Raw genomic sequence first — 19,062 nt, 5'->3', positions numbered from 1 at the left:
CTGGCCACCTGATTGCAAAGAGCTGACTCATTGGAAAAGACCCTGATGCTGGGTAAGACTGAGGGCAGGAGGAGGAGGGGACGACAGAGGATGAGATGACTGGATGGCATCACCAACTCAATGGACATGAGTTTGGGTAAACCCTGGGAGTTCGTGCTGGACAGGGAAGCCTGGCGTGCTCCAGTTCATGGGGTCTCAGAGAGCTGGACATGACTGAGCGATTGAACTGAACTGAAGTGAACTGAAGGAAAGAAGTCTAATCTAGTGAAATTATTATACTATGGCTGTAGGTGGAAGTCCTGGATTATTTTCAGTGACTTTATAATTAAGGCTTAGGCTGGAGCATTATGATATATAAATAATTTGAACATTGTTTTCCATATTTACAAATTCCTGGCCTAAGAATCTTTTTTTAAACTTTATTAACAAGTGCTACTAAGACTGATCTGGGCCTGCTGAATTCACTTTCAGCATGGTAATCTCACAGCACCACGAGGAGATACGGCTTAGTATCCTGTTCTTTGGCTATGTTCCAATGCTTCAACTACATGCTACTCCAAAATATGCCAATTTGTCCTAAGAATTATTTTGAGCTAAAGGCATTTGGAAAACAGCAAGTACATTCTTATCACCAGAGACAGGAAGTCAAGGCCCAGAGAAATCCACACAAACAGATTTTGTTAACTCATATCTTCCTTTAGTCTTCCCATATATTTTACTTTTCCATCATCACCTCTCTTTGTTCGACCTAGTATATAAAGGCTTGGGTCTAGCCAGTTCTTTGGGTTTTCACTTTCCTATTGGAGTTCCCATGGTCATGTGACAATCAGTATGTTTTCCTCCTGTTAGTCTGTCTTATGTCAATCTAATTCTCAGGCCTAGCTGGAGACCCCAAGAGGCTTAAGGTGAAGTTTGCCTCTCCTGCAAACTCTCCTAGGACCACAAAAGAAAGGATTAGCAAAAAGCTATCTAAAAGGGACAAGAGGGAACTTGGTGTAGGCTTGGTAGACCTAATAGTAAATGTCAGAATTCCCAGAATCAGATGGATGGAAGGGTGTCTGCCTTAAGACAAAGGTTGCTAGGGGAGGCCCAGAGAGATAAGCTGTCATATAACTGGGGACCAGTGACTAAATTTCTCCTTTGAATCTGTCTCTTTCCTCTCCTTTCCTATTCTTCCTCCCAGTTCTGCCCTTCTTTCTTCTGAGTCTTCCTTTCCACTTCTTTCCCGCCTGTAATTAGGCTGCACCCAGGGCCTGGGGCTTGGTCCCACCAATGCCTCTATGTGTTTGGGTTTTTAATATTTCTTCTACCAAAAACCTCCCTTGGTGATTTGCTGAAACCTGCTCAGACTTCTTAGATCAATGAATTTTAATGCACAGAATCAAATACAGTTGTCTCTGGGGCTTCCACAGCATTATAGAAAGAATGAGCAGGAAGGCTGAGCTTACACAATCAATCTCCCATGCTTAGACCCAAGATAACCCTAGAGTTGGGGTGGTGCAAAATAAGAGATCATGGGATCTGCCAGCCTCAGAGGAATTAAAACTACTGTACATTACTATTTTTACTATCCAAACTGAGAAAAAGTAGTGGTTCCTGAAACAGAGTTCCAATGAGAAGGACCACAAGCTCCCTTGTGGCCACTATGGGGAGCAGTACAGCCCTGAAACTGCGGCTACTAATCCAAAGAAAACCAAATAAAATTCACTGGATGCTAGGCTATGCTCAAGACTTTGAAATTAGACGTTTTGCACGCTACAAACTGAGCTAGCAGGATGACGAAGAACCATGAGCTTTCCTGCCTACCAGTTCGGGATCAGTTGCCCAAATGCAAAATGGCTTAGCAAAGACCAAAGGCAAAGTCAGAGAACTGCTAATGAGGAACTAGGTTTGTAAAAAGTGTAATGGACTCCCTCCTCCCCGAGGTTCATGGCAGTAAGTCACCGACCAGGCCTACTACTGTGCTGCTTCTGAGCTCAAGCAGAAACCGAGCTCGTGGGTGGAAACTACTGCCCAGAGGTGGGGTCGGGTTGAGGGAGCAACTTCACCCTCTCCAGGTCTTGTAGAAAGGCCTCTCCCTGCCCATTTCCGCCCAGATGGAACCTCAGACATGCAAGACGGAATGATCTTTTCCAATTCATCCCAAGAATGAGATTTACCAGATCCACCTTCTTAGTCCTGTTATTGGAATTTTCTGACACTCCACAATTCTGAGTACTTTTCTCCAAGGTCACAAGGGAGAGTACATACAGCACCAAATGCACTTTCTGTGTCTCAGCACAAGGCCGCATCTTCCACTTCTTCTGTGGGGGTTGTTGGGGAAATAAGAAATCCAGACTCAAAGGAACACGCATATTGATAAACAGAGTATTAGCTAATTTTATTACTGAGGGAAAAAAGTCAGAGCTCCTGCTTGCAGGTAGCCCACACAAGACTACAAAACTATTGTGGACCTCCAGCTCTGTTAATGTGGGATTAAAGCTGCAGTTGTCATCATCCTACCCAATCAGCATTACTCCAGGAATGATACTAGGCCTTCTCTGACAGTGCACCTACTTGACAGTACGCCAGGTTAGTAACATTTAACATTCCTCGGCAAGGAGGGCGGAAAGGCAGCGCGCGGCCGACTCCCGGCCACAGAGGGCCCCTGGGGGGCGTTTTCAACAGTCCTGTGGTGAGCCGGAGGTGTGCTCCCTCTACCACGCGGGGCCGCGGGCCCCTGGCCACCCGCTTAGAGGTTTGGACTCCTCAGGGCGTGGTGGTCTTTAGCCAAGCATTTCAGAGAGGAACATCAGTCATTCCAATTCGAGAGCATACAACAGTAAACAATCGCCGTCAGCGCGGTGGCGGACAGAAAGGAAGCAGGGAAAGGGTAATCAAAGCGATCTAACCAAAATAGGCATTTTCCGTTTTCTTTTGGCCTTTTCCCTCAGTGGCCAGAGCACTAGCAGCGCGCTCTCCGTTCCTCCCCGGGCTGCCTCCACTCCCACTCGCTGTCTTCTCTTCTTCAGCTTTCCCTGGTCGACCCTCCCCTCCCCTCAGGACGGACGACCCCAAACCGCGGCTGAGTCGCAGTCCACGGTGGGGAGTTCGCTTCGGTCCTAATGCGCACATGTCCAAAGTCGGGACCTTTGCCTTGTTCTTAATCAGCTCTGGGAACAAAAGCGCCTCCGGCTTGGAGAAACCTTTCCCGCCTTCCGTTTCCAGAGTTCCTCATAGGTCCAGGACTTCTCTGGTGGCTCAGAGGTTAAAGCACCTGGGAGACCCGGGTTAAGCACACACTGGAATTCTTGGTTGCCCTAGGACCTTGGGGTAGTATGCATCCTTCACCCAGCATTTATGAGTGCCTACTAGGTGCGATGGACATGAGTTTGAGTAGGCTCCGGGAGTTGGTGATGGACAGGGAAGCGTGGCGTGCTGCAGTCCATGGGGTCGCAGAGTCGGACATGACTGAGCAACTGAACTGAACTACTAGGTGCGAGGCCCTGCCCTGGAGGACCCGCTGCATCGCGAGCAATTCCGAGGTGCCTGCGGGTCGGAGTCCACAGCTGGAGGCACAGGGCGTGGGCAACGCAGTGGGGGCACAGCCGGTTCGTGTCCTTGGCACGGAGTGGTAACGTGGACGCCCTAAGCCCGGGAGGCTGCGGTAGTCACCTGGCGCAGAGAGGGCGTTGAGATGGGGAGGAGCCGGTGGGAAGGCTGTGGATCTGGCCTTCTTCGGCCGTCAGAGCCCCTTAGCTGACTCCCAGAAGTTCTATCGATGTCCAAACGTGACCAGCGACACCAACTCTGGGCTTCAGGGTCTCTCGCACACCTCCAGTTTCCGAAGTATGGGAATATGAAGATAGTCACGGCTAGAGGCTGAAAAGCAATTTCTGGAATCAGGATACAAATTTAGAGCACTGAGCTCCCGTGTCTCTGTGGCGCAATCGGTTAGCGCGTTCGGCTGTTAACCGAAAGGTTGGTGGTTCGAGCCCACCCAGGGACGTACCGTTTTACTTGCTCAAAGTCCTTTCTTGCAACTTCAGGTTATCTCCAAGGTCAGAGTCCGGGACAGATATAGTTCTTGGTGAGGGTCTTCTTCCCAGAGGCTTGCAGAAGGCCTGTACACTGAGAGAGGAAACTGCTGTCTCTTCTGTTTTTATAAGGATACTAATCCCAGCCTTAGTGAATTCCTACACTCTCAGGAATTCATCTAAACCTAACTACCTGCCAAAGGCTCCACATCCTAATACTGTTACACTGGGGAGTTAGTGCTTCAACATATGAACTTGGGACATTCAGTGCAGAATAGGTGGTAACATAGACATTCCTCAAGTGTCTAAAATGCCTTCCTTCATAGTGACTTAATTGCACAGACTTAATAGTCACATGAGTGGGAGAGAAGTTGTCCTGTGTAGTTCTTTTATTTTTTCTTCCTGGAGAGATTGTGTGTGTGTGTGTTTATACACAGAAAATCAAGGAATTATAGAAAGGTACATATACTGAGAAAATTCTCGCCTCCACTACTCATTTCCAAAGGCCAAATACCAACCTGATGGTTATCAATAAACAAATTTATTTTTAATAAAGTCAACAGCTTGACTTTATGATTTTTATAACAAAATAGTCACCTACTTTATAAATATATATATTAAAAACCTTGGGCAAGCCAGGCTATATTCACCTGCTGTAACTCAAACTTGACTATAGGATGCTGAAGCCAAAAGGCCAGCCATGACTGGCCAATTTCTATGACTTCTTAAAGCATTGGGATCTAGCAATTCCACAGAATTTTCTTTTGCTTCTTTCTCCCCTTGTTTGCTTGTCTGATTTGAGCTAGAAGCTCGCAGATAATTAATTTAACAAATAAAAATGAAAAGAAAAAATCTAAAACCTCTACATTTTGAAATTCAGTTGCATTACCAGTATTTTTGTGGAAAAGAGAATCTAGCTATGGTATTAAAAACAGTCAGTTAAAAGTATACATACATACATATCTCCAGTCCAGATATCATACAGGTCTAAAAACAACAAATAAATATTCTCAAATAAATGAAAGAGTTCAGGAAATTAAAAAAAAAAAAAAACCTTCTTTGAAAAAACTGTTTGATACCAAAATGCAGCTAATGAGATGCTTTCACAATTAAAAATCTCAGGGCTAGAACTGTACGACACAAAGCATGAACCCAGTGGAAACCATTAACATTAATAATAATGAATTAATATTGGTTCATCAATTGTAACAAATGTACCACACCAGTGCAAGAAGTTAATAACAGGGGAAGCAGTGCAGGTGGAGGAGAGGGAGCACATGGGACTATTTATTTTTAATCTCAAGAATGGAAAGACCGTATTTGCTGGGTATTATGCATTTGTTCCTACAGATATATTCTCATCATTAGCCACCCAATTATACACCCCAGAAAGAGTCTTCTTGAACTGTGCAGAAAGACTGCCCATTGCTTCTTGTTGGCTACAGCCAGTGGGATGTACTGACTGGGAATGGGGAGAGTGGGAGGAATATGAAGTCATCGTGATTGTTTCCTGCAGGTTGGCAGTAGTTGTGTTCTTGGCCACTCCCCAGGACAGTTACTGTTCGGTGCCACTATACTATAGCTACAGCTTTACCTACAACTATTGCTTTCCCAGGTTCTAGAAACAGCTCTCTCCCCTTGGCCAATCCAGCCTAGTAACTGCTTTTCACTATAGCTAGCCCTAAGATGTTGCACCATCTATTTAGTGACTGCATCCCCTTCTTAGAGCCCAAGAATCCTGAGTTGGGAGGTCCCAAGAAACCCTCTTACTCCTCAGCAGGTCTGGGTTTCAGAGGGCCTCAGGGAATATGCCCACCCCACTCCAGTACTCTTGCCTGGAAAATCCCATGGCCAGAGGAGCCTGGTAGGCTGCAGTCCATGGGGTCGCAAAGAGCCGGATACTACTGAGCGACTTCACTTTCACTTTTCACTTTCATGCACTGGAGAAGGAAATGGCAACGCACTTCAGTGTTCATGCCTGGAGAACCCCAGGGACGGGGAAGCCTGGTGGGCTGCTGTCTATGAGGTCGCACAAAGTCGGACACGACTGAAGTGACTTAGCAGCAGCAGCAGCAGCAGGGAATATGCCACAAAGTTATCTGAGAGCTCATTTCATCTGTTCAGCTCATTAGCAGAAGAACAATTACAACTTTCTTCCTTCAGAAAATACCCCTAATAAAACTTCTACTGTCTTTTAGGGAAATTTTTTTTTTCTAAGAATGACATAAAACTCAAAATCCCTAGGGAAAGAAAAAAACCCCAATACCTTTACCTACATAAAAGGTTTAAGAATTTGTTTAGCTAAAAAACGGCTTCCCTGATGGCTCAGTAGGTAAAGAATCTGGCTGCAATGCAGGAGATCCCAATTCGATTCCTGGGTCAGGAAGATCCCCTGGAGAAGGGAAAGGATACCAACTTCAGTATTCTGGCCTGGAGAATTCCATGGACTGAGTTGGACAGATCTGAGCCACCTTCACATGTACATATGTAGCTTGAAAAAAAAAAAAAAAGGTAAATGAAGCACTCAACATCTGGCGAAGCCAAGGCCTGGGTGATTCAGCCTGTAAAGATATGTCACTTTTATTATTATTGTCATTATTGTTTTATTTTTTACTGTGCTTGGTCTTTGTTGCTGCCCAGGCTTTTCTCTAGTTGAGGTACATGGCCTTCTCATTGCAATGACAAGCCACTTTTAGATTCAGACGGTTTATTACTTACATATACGGCAAAAGGAAGAGCAGTTGAAGGTATAGACTTCACGACTCCTCATTTCCAACATCCAAAGAGATGTCACTGAAACAAAAGGGGTCAGTGACTGTAATGCAAGTTGTGGGATACCCTGTTATTGAGGAGTTAATTCTAGACTGCAGCTAAGAGTTTTACAGTCTGCAGCTCTCCTCAGAGAAGGAGTGAGGAGGTAAGCAGAATGCCTTAAGTGTGATTAGAAGTTGCAAGGCAATGAAAAACTGTCCCAGGGTAGACAGGGAGGTGAATAGAAACTGTCTCCTGGCTGCTCTTTACAAGCCTCCCATCCTCCCTGTTTGGGGACAATCACAAGGTGCTTTGCCTTGTGGTAAGTTTCACAATAGTTTCACTTCAAGTCTTCGCTTGTGTGGCCTGTGCAAATACATAGAAGGTCACCTGGGTACCACAGCAGAACTGTTCCTCTACAATATTCAAAAGACAACAAATTGGTAAAACATTTGAAACATTACAATATATGAAAAGCTTTTTTATTTAGTATTTATTTTTAGCAAGCTTATATATGCACATAGTTTAGAAAGTCAAATACTTACAAACCTGGTAATGAAAACTGACAGTCCCTTGAACCTCTCTGCCATTTCTTGCTCCCTAGAAGTAACTACTTTAAATTCTTTTAATCAGTGATTGGTTATTAATCTGTTTCTATAAACAAATATTGTTAATTCTTGATTTTCTAGTTTTAGGCACTTTATCTCTCCTTTACATACTCCCACTACACTTAGCACTAAACACACGTATATACATTTTTCACTTTCCATTTTCCCAACTGTGATGGTTAATTTTATGTGTCAGTCTGACTAGGCCATGGTACCCAGATACTGGGGTCAAATATTAATCCAGATGTTCCTTTGAAGGTATTTTTTAGATGAGATTAACATTTAAGTCAGTAGACTCTGAGTAAAGCAGATTATCCTCCAAAATGTGAGTAGGCCTCCAAGCCATTGAAGGCCCTAAGAGAAAAAGACTTAGATCCCCAAAAGAAGGAAGAATACTGTCTCTAGACTCTGTTTTCAGGTGAGAGTTACAACATCAATTCTTCCCTGGGTCTCCAGCCTGTTGGCCTACCCTGAAGAGTTTTAGATTTACCACCCTCCACAACAACATCTCTGTATACAAACTAAATTTCTATGTACACATGTGTATATCTTCTATTGGTTCTGTTTCTCTGGGAAACCCCAATATATCAATATGCTTATGTCATAATTTTTGAGAGATTAATGATTATCATTTTTACTATACAAACTATTAACAGAGAATTTAATGTGATCACTTTTTGAATATATTTTTCCCTTGGCAGTAACAATTACATTGCTTTTCCATTTGCTTAATTTTCCATGTATTTATTATTGAATTATAAGCAATTTCTATAAGTCTTCTCTCAAGAGCTTTCTCATTCTTTTCTACAGCTATATTTAATTGTGTGGTTGTATTGCCATTTATTTAGTCACCCCCAAACTGATGGACCTTTGGAAAATTTCCAATTTTTTAGTTAATAAAAAGTGTTTCTTGAATAACTTTGTACACAATTTCATACTTGTATAGGATAAACTTCTAAATGTGGATTGCTGAAATAAAAAAAAAGTTTTTATATTGCTCAAAAAGCACCCTGTAGAACTTGTACCAATTTACCCTCTAGTTAACAATGTTTATTCACTCTCCAACATATTAAACTTCAAAAAATTTACCATTTCTTATGGCTGAAAATTTATTTCAAGTTAGTTTTAAATTGCACTACTTTTGTTAATAGCAATGTTGAATGTTAAGTATCGTCTCATATGGGCAATAGCCTTTTATATTTTCTATTCTTTATATGTTTGCTATTTTTATTGGGTTATTGGTTTATTTCTTGTTGGCTTATAGTTCTGTAAATATTAGGGAAATTAGTCTTTTGTACATGATGTGTGTTCTAAGAATGTAGATGTCCAGCATGGTATGATACATTTGATGCAGCCACAGGAAGGGAGGAGAACCAGAAAAGAAGGTTATTATACTCACAGATCCCAGAGTGGGGTCACCGCTGGCAAGTGCAGGGCCATGCAGAAGCCCAATCGGTAGGGTGTTCAATTGAACAAGTGGGGAGTAGTGAGAGCCAGGGCCTGTGGGCTGCAGCCTTCACTGGGGTCCTGAGTGGAATCTAAAGAAAGCAACCCAAGATGGAGAAAGAGAGGAAGGAAAGAGGAAGAGGGAGCAGCAGGGAGTCAGGGAAGTGGAGGGAGGAGGGGAAAGTTAGAGTCCCGTTTGGGTTGCTTTTCAAGGGGTTTCAGTTGTTTGTGTGTGTGTGTTCACAAGGGGCCTGTGAGAAGGATGCTGATACACTGAAGCATTAACTCAAAATGGAGGGGTTTTAACACAATATGAGTTGCAAATACTTCCCCAAATTGTCGTTTGTCTTTCGACTTTTCTTATGGAGATTCCATTCATTTATATAGTGAAATTCATCAATATTTTCTCTCAGGACTGAGTTTGTGTAATAGTTAGAACAGCCTTTTCCACACACACAGCAAGAAAACAAAATAATTTTCATGTTTCTTGTAAGAATTTTATGTTCCTTTTCATTTTTATTTTAAATCTTTGATCAATTTGGAATTTACTTTTACGTAAAGGATGTCACTGGGCTTCCTTGGTGTGGCTCAGTGGTAAAGACTCTGCCTGTGATGCAGGAGACGCGGTTTCCTTCCTGGGTCAGGAAGATCCCCTAGAGGGGGCCACGGCAACCCGCTCCAGTATTCTTGCCTGGAGAGTTCCATGGACAGAGGAGCCTGGCAGGGTACAGTCCATGCGGTCTCAAAGAGTCTGACAAGACTAAGCGACTGAACACACAAAGGGTATGATATTCATTGACTGTAATTTTTTTTCTCAGACAGCTACCTAGTTATTAAAAACATGCTCATTAGAATTATTAATTCGAGTCCCTCTTTCTACTATATTACATTTCTTTATGTATTTTGGTCTATTTTTGGACTTTATGCTGTTCTATTGATTGCTGTTTCATTCATAAAAGATATTTTATAACTTTAATCATTATAATTTATGGCATTTTAATATTTCATAGGGTTAGTCCATCCTCATTCCTCTTTCTAAAAAAGAATTTCCCTGACAGTTACTGCTTGTTATTTTTCCATTTAAACTTTAGGATTATATGTTATCCGGTTTGAATTTTTAAAAAATTTCTTGACATTTTAATGAAAACTGTTAAATTCAGACACCAGGTTAAGGAGAGGTGTTCTTTTTGATGTTGAGTATCCTACCCAAGAACATGGTACATCTTGGTTGATAGGAAAGGAAGTTGCTCTAATACAGCTGTTCCTGAAATTGAGCATTTATCCAAGTCACCTGGTGAGTCTGTCTGTTGGGCCCACCTCAAGAGTTTCTGAATCTGTAGGTCTGAGGTAGGGCTTGAGGATTTGCATTTCTCAAAAGTTTCCAGATGATTTTGGTGATGCTTGTCTTGGCACAATACCTTGAGAATTGGCTACTGTATTGATGATTTTGGAGATGGTTCCATATATAATGGAGACTAAACATCTACAAACTTAAAAAAAAAGCAGGACTGGCCAATGATCCTTCTGGAGAAGTGGGAAGATCTGTATGACGAATTAAGAGGGAATCTCCGCATTGTGGTGGAGAAGCCTGATGACTGGTGCCAAACTCGGCTTCCACTCACCTTGGAAACACGGACTTTACTCACACCACCCATCACAACACTGAATGGGAGATTTAACAGGGACAATGTAAACAACTTTGGGCCTTCCGGCTAGAGCAAAGTTCGATCCATAGTTAACTCAAAAAGACCAATCAATAGCCAATTCAAAAAGCTTGAGTACAGCGTTCCAGAGGGACCGGATATGCTCATCCAATGACAGCACTGCAATCTGCCCGTCTGCCCCGCTCCAGGCTTTCACCCTTGCTCCTCCCGATCCATTCCCCCTTTCTTGGTTCTTCCGCGTCCCTCCTTCTCAGCGTCTTTTCCCTCTCCTCTTTTTCTTTTGGAGATCAGTCCTTTGAGGCTGATGGACGTTTCAAAACCCAGAAAGCAAAGGCACGTTGCTTAGCACCTAACGGCGAACATTTTAACTACCTAAGAAGGCACTTCAAAACCTCATCAAAAATTTCCCAGTGACTAAGAGAGAACGAAAGTGTTTCCGTTTGGTCGTGTCCTAAGACAGTGCAGGCCCCAACTTTTTGACACCAGGAAGTAGGTTCGTGGAAGACAGTTTTTCCACAGCTGGGGGGGGGGGGTGAGGGTGAGGGGGGTGCGGGGTGCGGGGATGGTGTTCGGGAGGTAATAGGAAGGATGGGGAGCGATGGGGAACAGCCGATGAAGCTCACCTCCTGCTGTGCAGCCCGGTTCGTAACAGGCAGCGGACCGCTAGTGGTCCACGACCCGAGGGTTGGGGACCCCTATCTTAAGACGTCTCCTAGGTGGGGCAAGTCGAAACAGAACAAAGGGGAAGGTCCGCGGGCCCCGGATTCGGTCCTCGGAGGAACCTGGTTCCAGGGAGCCTTGGATCAGGGACTCCTGGTCTCAACCTGAGATGCCGGAACCGGTAGCCCAGATTCCTCTTTTTGCTGAAATTTGGGCAAATAGAGGCGATTTCTGGAATAGTTTACTGAAGTTTGAAACAGCAGTGACAACAATAGTTATTTAGAAGCTGCTGGTTCAGTTGGCAGCGAATAAAGGAAGATTTAATACAACCGAAGGTGGGTAAGAAAAACAAAAGTTTAGGTCGCCCAACGTGGGGCTCGAACCCACGACCCTGAGATTAAGAGTCTCATGCTCTACCGACTGAGCTAGCCGGGCACCAGTGCAAGCACCTTTTCGTACACAAGTATAGTTTCCTTCAAAGGCCTACCTGCACCATCAAAGATATACGCAACTTAATTTGAAAGAATTCTCGGGCTTTAGGCTTTTCTAAATGGACTAGAAGCCTTTGCCACCAAAAAACTCGACGCTTCGATAGTGCCGGGACTGCGCGGGGCCAAGGGGGCTTGCCGAGGACCCAGGAATCCCGAATCCTGAAACCCCGACGTTCCTTCAGATTCCTTTTAGACCGGTTTTGAGACCTTTTGGTTAGCAAATTCCTTTGAGAACCCGGTGTCTGGGACCCGGAATACTGAACAGGAGGCGAAAAAGCGCGAGGGAAAGGGGAGGTCAGGCGCAAACTGCCGCAGGGACTAGGAGGGGCGCGGGAAGCTGCTCTCGCGAAATCTTGGTGTTGAGCCTCCGGCTTCCTTCCGGGTCCGAAACCCTTTTCCCGGTTCAGCCATCAGGACCAGGGGGTGAGGTGCAGGTGGAGCTGACGGAGGCGTCTCTCGGAAAATAGGTCCAATTCACTAGTCTTTTGGGGCACGATTTTGTTTTTGAATACTAAACTTCGTGTGACCTGAGTAAAAGACCATATTCATTACGTGTAAAAACCCCACTGAGATTTCAAGTCGGATGGAATTCAGAGCCTCAGGCGTGGGGGCTCACGGGAGATTTCACTCCATTCTCCGAAACGTTCATTTCTCCAACTTCTGGAAGAGGCGCTGAGTTCCCGAGTCACTCGCGAAAAGCTGTCTCCTCTGCTCAGGTGAAGGCAGGCTTTTCAGGCAGCTCCGAGGCGCTGCACATCGCCCTGAAGTGCCTCTGCCGGGGCTGGTCAGGTTCCCCTAGGTCGATGAGCCGCAGAGTGAGCTCCACGGAGTGAGACAGTTATTCGTCTAATCCATAGACTGCATATTCTGCGGTGCAGTCTTGAGCAAAAGTGGATTAAAAACTTTTTTTTTAATCGCTGAAAGTTTCCGAAAAACGAAGGCTGCTAACGCGAATTACAGTCATGTGCCGTGACTCGGATTCGAACCGAGGTTGCTGCGGCCACAACGCAGAGTACTAACCACTATACGATCACGGCGTGCTACCTTCGCGGCGGCGCAGTGCGGTTGGATTTAATATCCTTTGAAACAGGATTGTCTTACTGTAGCTTTCTTTGCCTAGTTGGCGCTATTCGCACAGAAAATTCCAAATGTTTCCACTCACAACCTCGAAGCCAGATCTGACACCAGAATCTGGGTCCGAGAATCCCGCGGTGCCGGCACCAATATCACCCCCTCTGCTGGCCGGCGCCGCACCGTCGAGATCTGAGAGGTCTGTCGCCTGCAGCTGGGGGACGGCGTCCCCAGTCGCCTTCCTCAGACCACTTCTCTCTTTCCCCTTCAAATATTCAAGGCGTTCGGCCTAGGTAACCAGAGCATTTGCCTATTTACACCTCCACCTGGTACCCTGGAGCTGATATTTCTGTTTCCTGAATGTTGGAACCGAAAGAGAAGCGGAGCTGGTGAGTTGCGTTCAGTTCAGTTCAGCCGCTCAGTCGTGTCCGACTCTGCGACCCCATGAATCGCAGCACGCCAGGCCTCCCTGTCCATCACCAACTCCCGGAGTTCACTCAGACTCACGTCCATCGAGTCAGTAATGCCATCCAGCCATCTCATCCTCGGTCGTCCCCTTCTCCTCCTGCCCCCAATCCCTCCCAGCATCAGAGTCTTTTCCAATGAACGGCTTTGAGATCCCTTTATTTTTTTCTTGCTTCCCTCACCGTTCCTTGGCGCCCGCTCTCAGAAACTAAGGACTCTTGGGCTGACTCCAGTAAATCTAAGCCGCCTCGGAGTAAACAAATCAAACCAGCCTCCTTTACAGACATTACCTAAAGGCCCCCCAGAGGACAATTATCGTAAACTGGTGCGAAGCAAGAGGCCAAACCCAGCAGATAGGCTTGGCTTGATAGCTGCAAGAAAACTGGAGCTTCACTTTCGCTAGAATCTCCCTGAAGGCTTAGAGTTTGAGGACAAATGGGTGGTCAAAAGATCTTTCTCCCTGCCCTTGGCCTTCAGGAGGTTTGTGCAGATAAAGCAGATAAAAGGGGTGCTGTTGCGTTGGCCGGGAATCGAACCCGGGTCAACTGCTTGGAAGGCAGCTATGCTCACCACTATACCACCAACGCACACAGGAAACAAACCTGGTTTACTTCACTATAACGAGTTGATTATTTTGGTCTGATTGTTTCATGTTTAGGGACTTACGTTGAGAAATATTCAACACAAAGCCAAAGGACGAAAAGTAAAAAAAGACCTCTAGGATTTCTTCTGTGAGCATATTAAAAATTTTGTGGTAGTTTTTTAGTTGTTTCAGAGGTTTAAGGAAAATCGATTTAGCTTATTTATCTTTTGAACCATGCCTCTGAAATCCAGCGGACAAGTTCAGGCCTTAATGTGGGTGTTATCTCTGTACATATATTGTTAAGCTTTTCAGACTGCTTCCTTAGCACAAAGGCATAGAGGTAAAGTTGCCATTGAAAAGCTACATTTTTAGGATTTGGATACATATTGCCAAATTGCTGTGTGGCGAAACCTCACCCAAAGTGTATTACCAAATTACATCAGTCAATTAGATATCATCTTTCTTTTTATTTTTACGAAGGTGTAACATAAAAATTTGGAGTCTCATTTTAACTTGTATTTACTGTACTACTACTGAAGTTGATCATTTTTCATAAACTTTACTAATTATTTGTATTAGTTTTGAGAAAAAAATCATACACTTGGTTGATTTTTTCTATTGGGTATTTGTATTATATGTATATTACTGACATGCTAGTTTGCCATTTGTCTTTTAATATTATTTATAGGATTTCAGATGGGCAGTTGTCTGTTTCTATATAGTTTTAACTGTCAGTTTTACTTTCTATGTTTGTTTTTATCTTGAAAAAGTCTTCTCCAGCCCAATAAGATAATTATCCACTATTTTTGTTTCAGTTCTTATATTTAATTTTTTAATCAATATAATACATGAAATTGTAATTCCACTTCCATGAATTTATCAGAAAGCAGTATCCAAGGACAGACAAATATGTATTCACACAGATGTTCATTAAAGTGTTATTTGTAAAGCCAAAATTTTAAGGATAAAAATCTAAAAGTCCAGAAACACAATTGATCAAATTCATTTTGATGAAAACCCAGATGAGCTTTTTTTTTAAAATAATATATTTATATTGTACATTGCTGGTGGGAGTATAAATTGATAGGACCTCGAAGGAGGGCATATTGGCACTGCCCATCCATAAATGCACATATCTTGTGAACCAGCATTTCAGTTCTTAGACATTTATTTTACACATGTACAAAATGACTGGAGAAGGAAATGGCAACTCACTCCAGTATTCTTGCCTGGAGAATCCGATGGACAGAGGAGCCTATTAGGCCTCAGTCCATGGGGTCGCAAGAGTCAGACACGACTTAGCCACTAATGAGGACAAAATGACATGTAGAAGATTATTTTTATGGTCACAAGGGATTAGAATAACATCCTAAGTGGAGAAGGCAATGGCACCCCACTCCAGTACTCTTGCCTGGAAAATCCCATGGACAGAGGAGCCTGGTGGGCCGTACTCCATGGGGTCTCTAAGAGTCAGACAGGACTGAGCGATTTCACTTTCACTTTTCACTCTCATGCATTGGAGAAGGAAATGGCCACCCACTCCAGTGTTCTTGCCTAGAGAATCCCAGGGACAGGGGAGCCTGGTGGGCTGCTGGCTATGGGGTCGCACAGAGTCCGACACGACTGAAGTGACTTAGCAGCAGCAGCAGCTAAGTGTCATCAATAGGAAGCTGGTTCCATTAATTATGGAGTATCAATACAATGGAATACTATGTACCGTAGAAAAGAATGAGGAAGGTCTTCATATGTAATCTGGAACTATTTTTTTAAATATATGTTAAGTGAAAAAGGCAAAGTTCAGAAAAGTGTGCATGGATTACTATCATGTGTGTAAGAAAGAGGAATATATTTAGATATATGTATGTATGCATGTACTTGCATTTAGAATAAATTTATTTTTTATATTTATAGTATACTTATAATTACAAAACTTACTATTGACTGCCTTATTAGAAGAAAACTAGAAGGCAGAGGTGAAAAGTAGGTTTAATAGTTATGCCCCTTTGCATATTTGAATCCTAAACCATGTGACTATATTACCTTTACAGAAATTAAATAAATTGAAAGAAAATATGATTTTGCTTAAGTATATTTATTTCCACTGAAAAGTGTTAGAAATATATTAACTTTAAAAATAGTTTGTAATAAAACAGTATGTAGAGCATTATTCTATCTTGTATTTCAAAAACGGGTAGAAGCCATTTTTTATGTTCTTCTCTATTTCCTATGTTCTTCTCTATTTCCTATGTTTCAGCTAAGGTCACCCATGGGGGAACTGAGTAGAAGAAACGAAGTTAATCATTAAAAGTATTCAGTAGGAAAGTTCAGGAGAGAAAACAAACACTTCCCTGACCGGGAATCGAACCCGGGCCGCGGCGGTGAGAGCGCCGAATCCTAACCACTAGACCACCAGGGACGATGGCAGGCTACTGCGGATACGAATATATGAGGCTAATCCAATGTGTGTCTCTGCTTACCCATTCTGTGACGTGTGTTTTTTCAGCTTTCTAGATTTTGAGACTCTTCACTACTGGGCCCTCCCCCCACCGAAACTACTTTTTCCTCGTAAAAAACTACTTTTTTTTTTTTTTCTTGAAGGAGAAAACCCTGAAAAGAAAGCCCCAGCTTGGCTCCCAGAGCTAAGTGAGGTTCGTATGCACACGATCGCAATGTCCAAAATTAAAGACAAATGTCCGGAGAAAAGACCTAAAAACTAATAGGAAACTCAGCTTACCGTGTTTGCAGTATTTCCTGAATTGCGATCAGCGGAAACGTGAAAGCCCCTAACTGGGCTCTCCCAGGAATCTTTCCTTAAGGAATATAGAGGTGCTATAGCAGGTTTTGGGGTTTTTTTTTAATCGCTTGTGAATTTAGGCCAAACTCTGTTGACCAAAGCGAACATTACAGACAAGTAAAAGTGATTCAGCCTATGGGTGGTTGGTTGTCAGCAGGATCTGAGCATAATTCGCTTGTGGGAGACTAAGAGACGTTTGGAGCTTCAGAAATTTCAAATATGAAGAAGGAAGAAAGGGAGAGAGGAGAAAGAAAAGAAAACTGGAGTGCATACCTAGACTGAAGGAATCTTAAAAACCATACCCCTCAATATATGCAAATTAGCTTTATAGGAGACAGAAAGCAAATATGGCAAAATGTTAACAGGGAATCTTGGTGAAGGGTAATTGAAATTTTATTATTTTAAATTTTCGCTTGTTTGATATTTTTCCAAAATAAAAATTTGAGAAAACCAAAAATGAAAGAGACAATCAAGTCTCCTCTCAGACATTTTTTGGTCCGAAGACTGCACTGTGATTAAGTCTCTGCACATAAGTTCAAATATAAAGTTTAAAAACAACCTCCACAATTTAAGATCAGAAAACACTTTTGATAAGTGAAAAAGAGAACTAAAAAATTGAAGCAAAAATCAGCAGGACCTGATAGAAAAAATGAATGGTAGGATGCCAGATGTTTATGGGGAGTTTATTGCTTCGTTTTGCTTTCAAAGTGTCAATATTAAAGAGCTGTGCAAGAAAAGTGTAAATCCTCTGGTCATCCAATCCACACTTTCCTAGGGAGAAGAGTAACTAAACACTAGACATTTATTTTTACAAAACCCAAGAAATCCTGGTGTCACAAGTCACCAAGGAACCCAACAAAGCCCACTTTCTTTTACCCCATCTCTGTTCCCACTGGGCAGCTACCTGTATTCAAATGCTGGGGGAAAAAAAATCTAACCCTCAGGGCAACATTTTGGGATTGTATCCAGGCTGGGTACAAGGCAATCCATTTTATTTTTCTGTGTCACAAAGGAAATGAGCCTCCTTATGTTTTGGTCAACTGTCTACTTTCATCAGTTATTCTGCCACCTGCTGGTAATTTTCAGTAACATGGAAAACTGGGAAGTACTGCAGTAATAGCTCTTGCTTGGAGCAAGCCTCCTTTCTCAACCTCAAAGCACCAGGAGAAATCTCATCATTCAGAATAGGATTAAGCCTCCTCCTTCCTGGCACCACACACCTAAAGATGAATGAGGGGGAGTGCAATTCATTTACTTCATTCCATGTTCTATTTTCTTTTTTCCTTTTTGCAAACATTTACAGATTATGTGCCAGAGTAGGTACTGAAGATACAAAAATATACGTAAAAAGCTCACAATCTAGAAGAAAACCAAATAAACAAGTGAACAAAAGAGAATAGATCGGAGGAGATTGAGCAGATGTATTTTCTTCTGTTCTCTCTGCTAATACCACTAAAAACCCTGGACATTTCATATAGAACAAACATATGAGACTCTGAAAAATAGAGGCAGACTAGCAAGGGGCCTCAGAGCCCAAGGAACCACACAGTGATGATTTCCTTGGGTTTTCTTAGTGCCTCATATATCCCAGACTTGGAGGTGAAGAAGCTGGCAACCTGGAAATGCAATGGATGCAGCCAGATAAGACCAAACAAAACCAAAACAATAACAACAACAAAAGCCTGCTCTCTCTAGTCAAAGGACTGGGAAAGAGGTAGCCTAGCAAAATAAAAACTTTTAGATAATAACTGCTCTATTCCAGCCAAATGCCACAGAAAGAACTGTGGCCCACATCAACCCACACCAGCAAAGACTGAGTGGGATACCTAGATTTCCATTCTCAGCAGGCCTGTAAGGAAGTATTCCTCCTCTTCCTTGCCAGATTGCTATCAGAGGAAACATGGTGCTTTCACCAACATTTGCTGATAACAAATCCTGCAGTGTCAGTGGAGGCCACGTGCAAGCTGGAACTCCTACTCCTGCCCATCAGTAATGAGGAACCCCTCTCCTCAGGTGTTAATGGAGACCAAGTAGGGAACCTGGAATTCTACACCTATGTGGTTTTCACAAGACATCTCACCCACCACTTCCTCTACCTGATGAGTATCAGAAGCAGCCAACTGAAACAGAAGGTTTAAATAAGATCCAGGGTCCCAAATGTTCAGGCTTTAATTAAAAAGCATTCATCATATCAATAAGAAAGCTCTTGAACTGAATGAAAACAGACAGTACCTAGATGATTGAGATGGCTGAATTATCTGACAGAGATTTTAAGGCAGTTATCATAAAAATATTTCAACAAGCAATTATGAACATGCTTGAAACAAATGAAAAATTAGAAAGTTCTGGCAAAGAAAAGTTTAACCAAAGAAATAGAAAATATAAAGAAAAACTGAACAGAAATTTTATGACTAAACCATACAACAAAAACTCTCAATGGATGGGCTCAACAGCAGAGTGGAGGGGACAGAGAAAAGAATTGGTGAACTGAAAGATAAAAAAACAGAAATTAC

At 42.9% G+C, this 19,062-nt stretch overlaps 5 non-coding genes across 5 annotated transcripts; 1 reads left to right on the top strand and 4 right to left on the bottom strand.

Moving 5' to 3' along the window:
• Positions 3,915–3,988, top strand: TRNAN-GUU. Its single transcript has one exon. It is a non-coding gene; the product is annotated as a tRNA-Asn (tRNA).
• TRNAK-CUU lies at positions 11,508–11,580 on the bottom strand. Its single transcript has one exon. It is a non-coding gene; the product is annotated as a tRNA-Lys (tRNA).
• On the bottom strand, positions 12,602–12,673 carry TRNAH-GUG. The gene has a single exon. It is a non-coding gene; the product is annotated as a tRNA-His (tRNA).
• TRNAG-UCC lies at positions 13,688–13,759 on the bottom strand. The gene has a single exon. It is a non-coding gene; the product is annotated as a tRNA-Gly (tRNA).
• On the bottom strand, positions 16,100–16,171 carry TRNAE-CUC. Its single transcript has one exon. It is a non-coding gene; the product is annotated as a tRNA-Glu (tRNA).

This window comes from Capra hircus, chromosome 3, assembly GCF_001704415.2.
Source record: "Capra hircus breed San Clemente chromosome 3, ASM170441v1, whole genome shotgun sequence".
In the NCBI taxonomy this organism is placed as follows: domain Eukaryota; kingdom Metazoa; phylum Chordata; class Mammalia; order Artiodactyla; family Bovidae; genus Capra; species Capra hircus.
The sequence above is the reverse complement of the archived record's forward strand: the minus strand, read 5'-3'. Positions and strand labels throughout refer to the sequence as shown.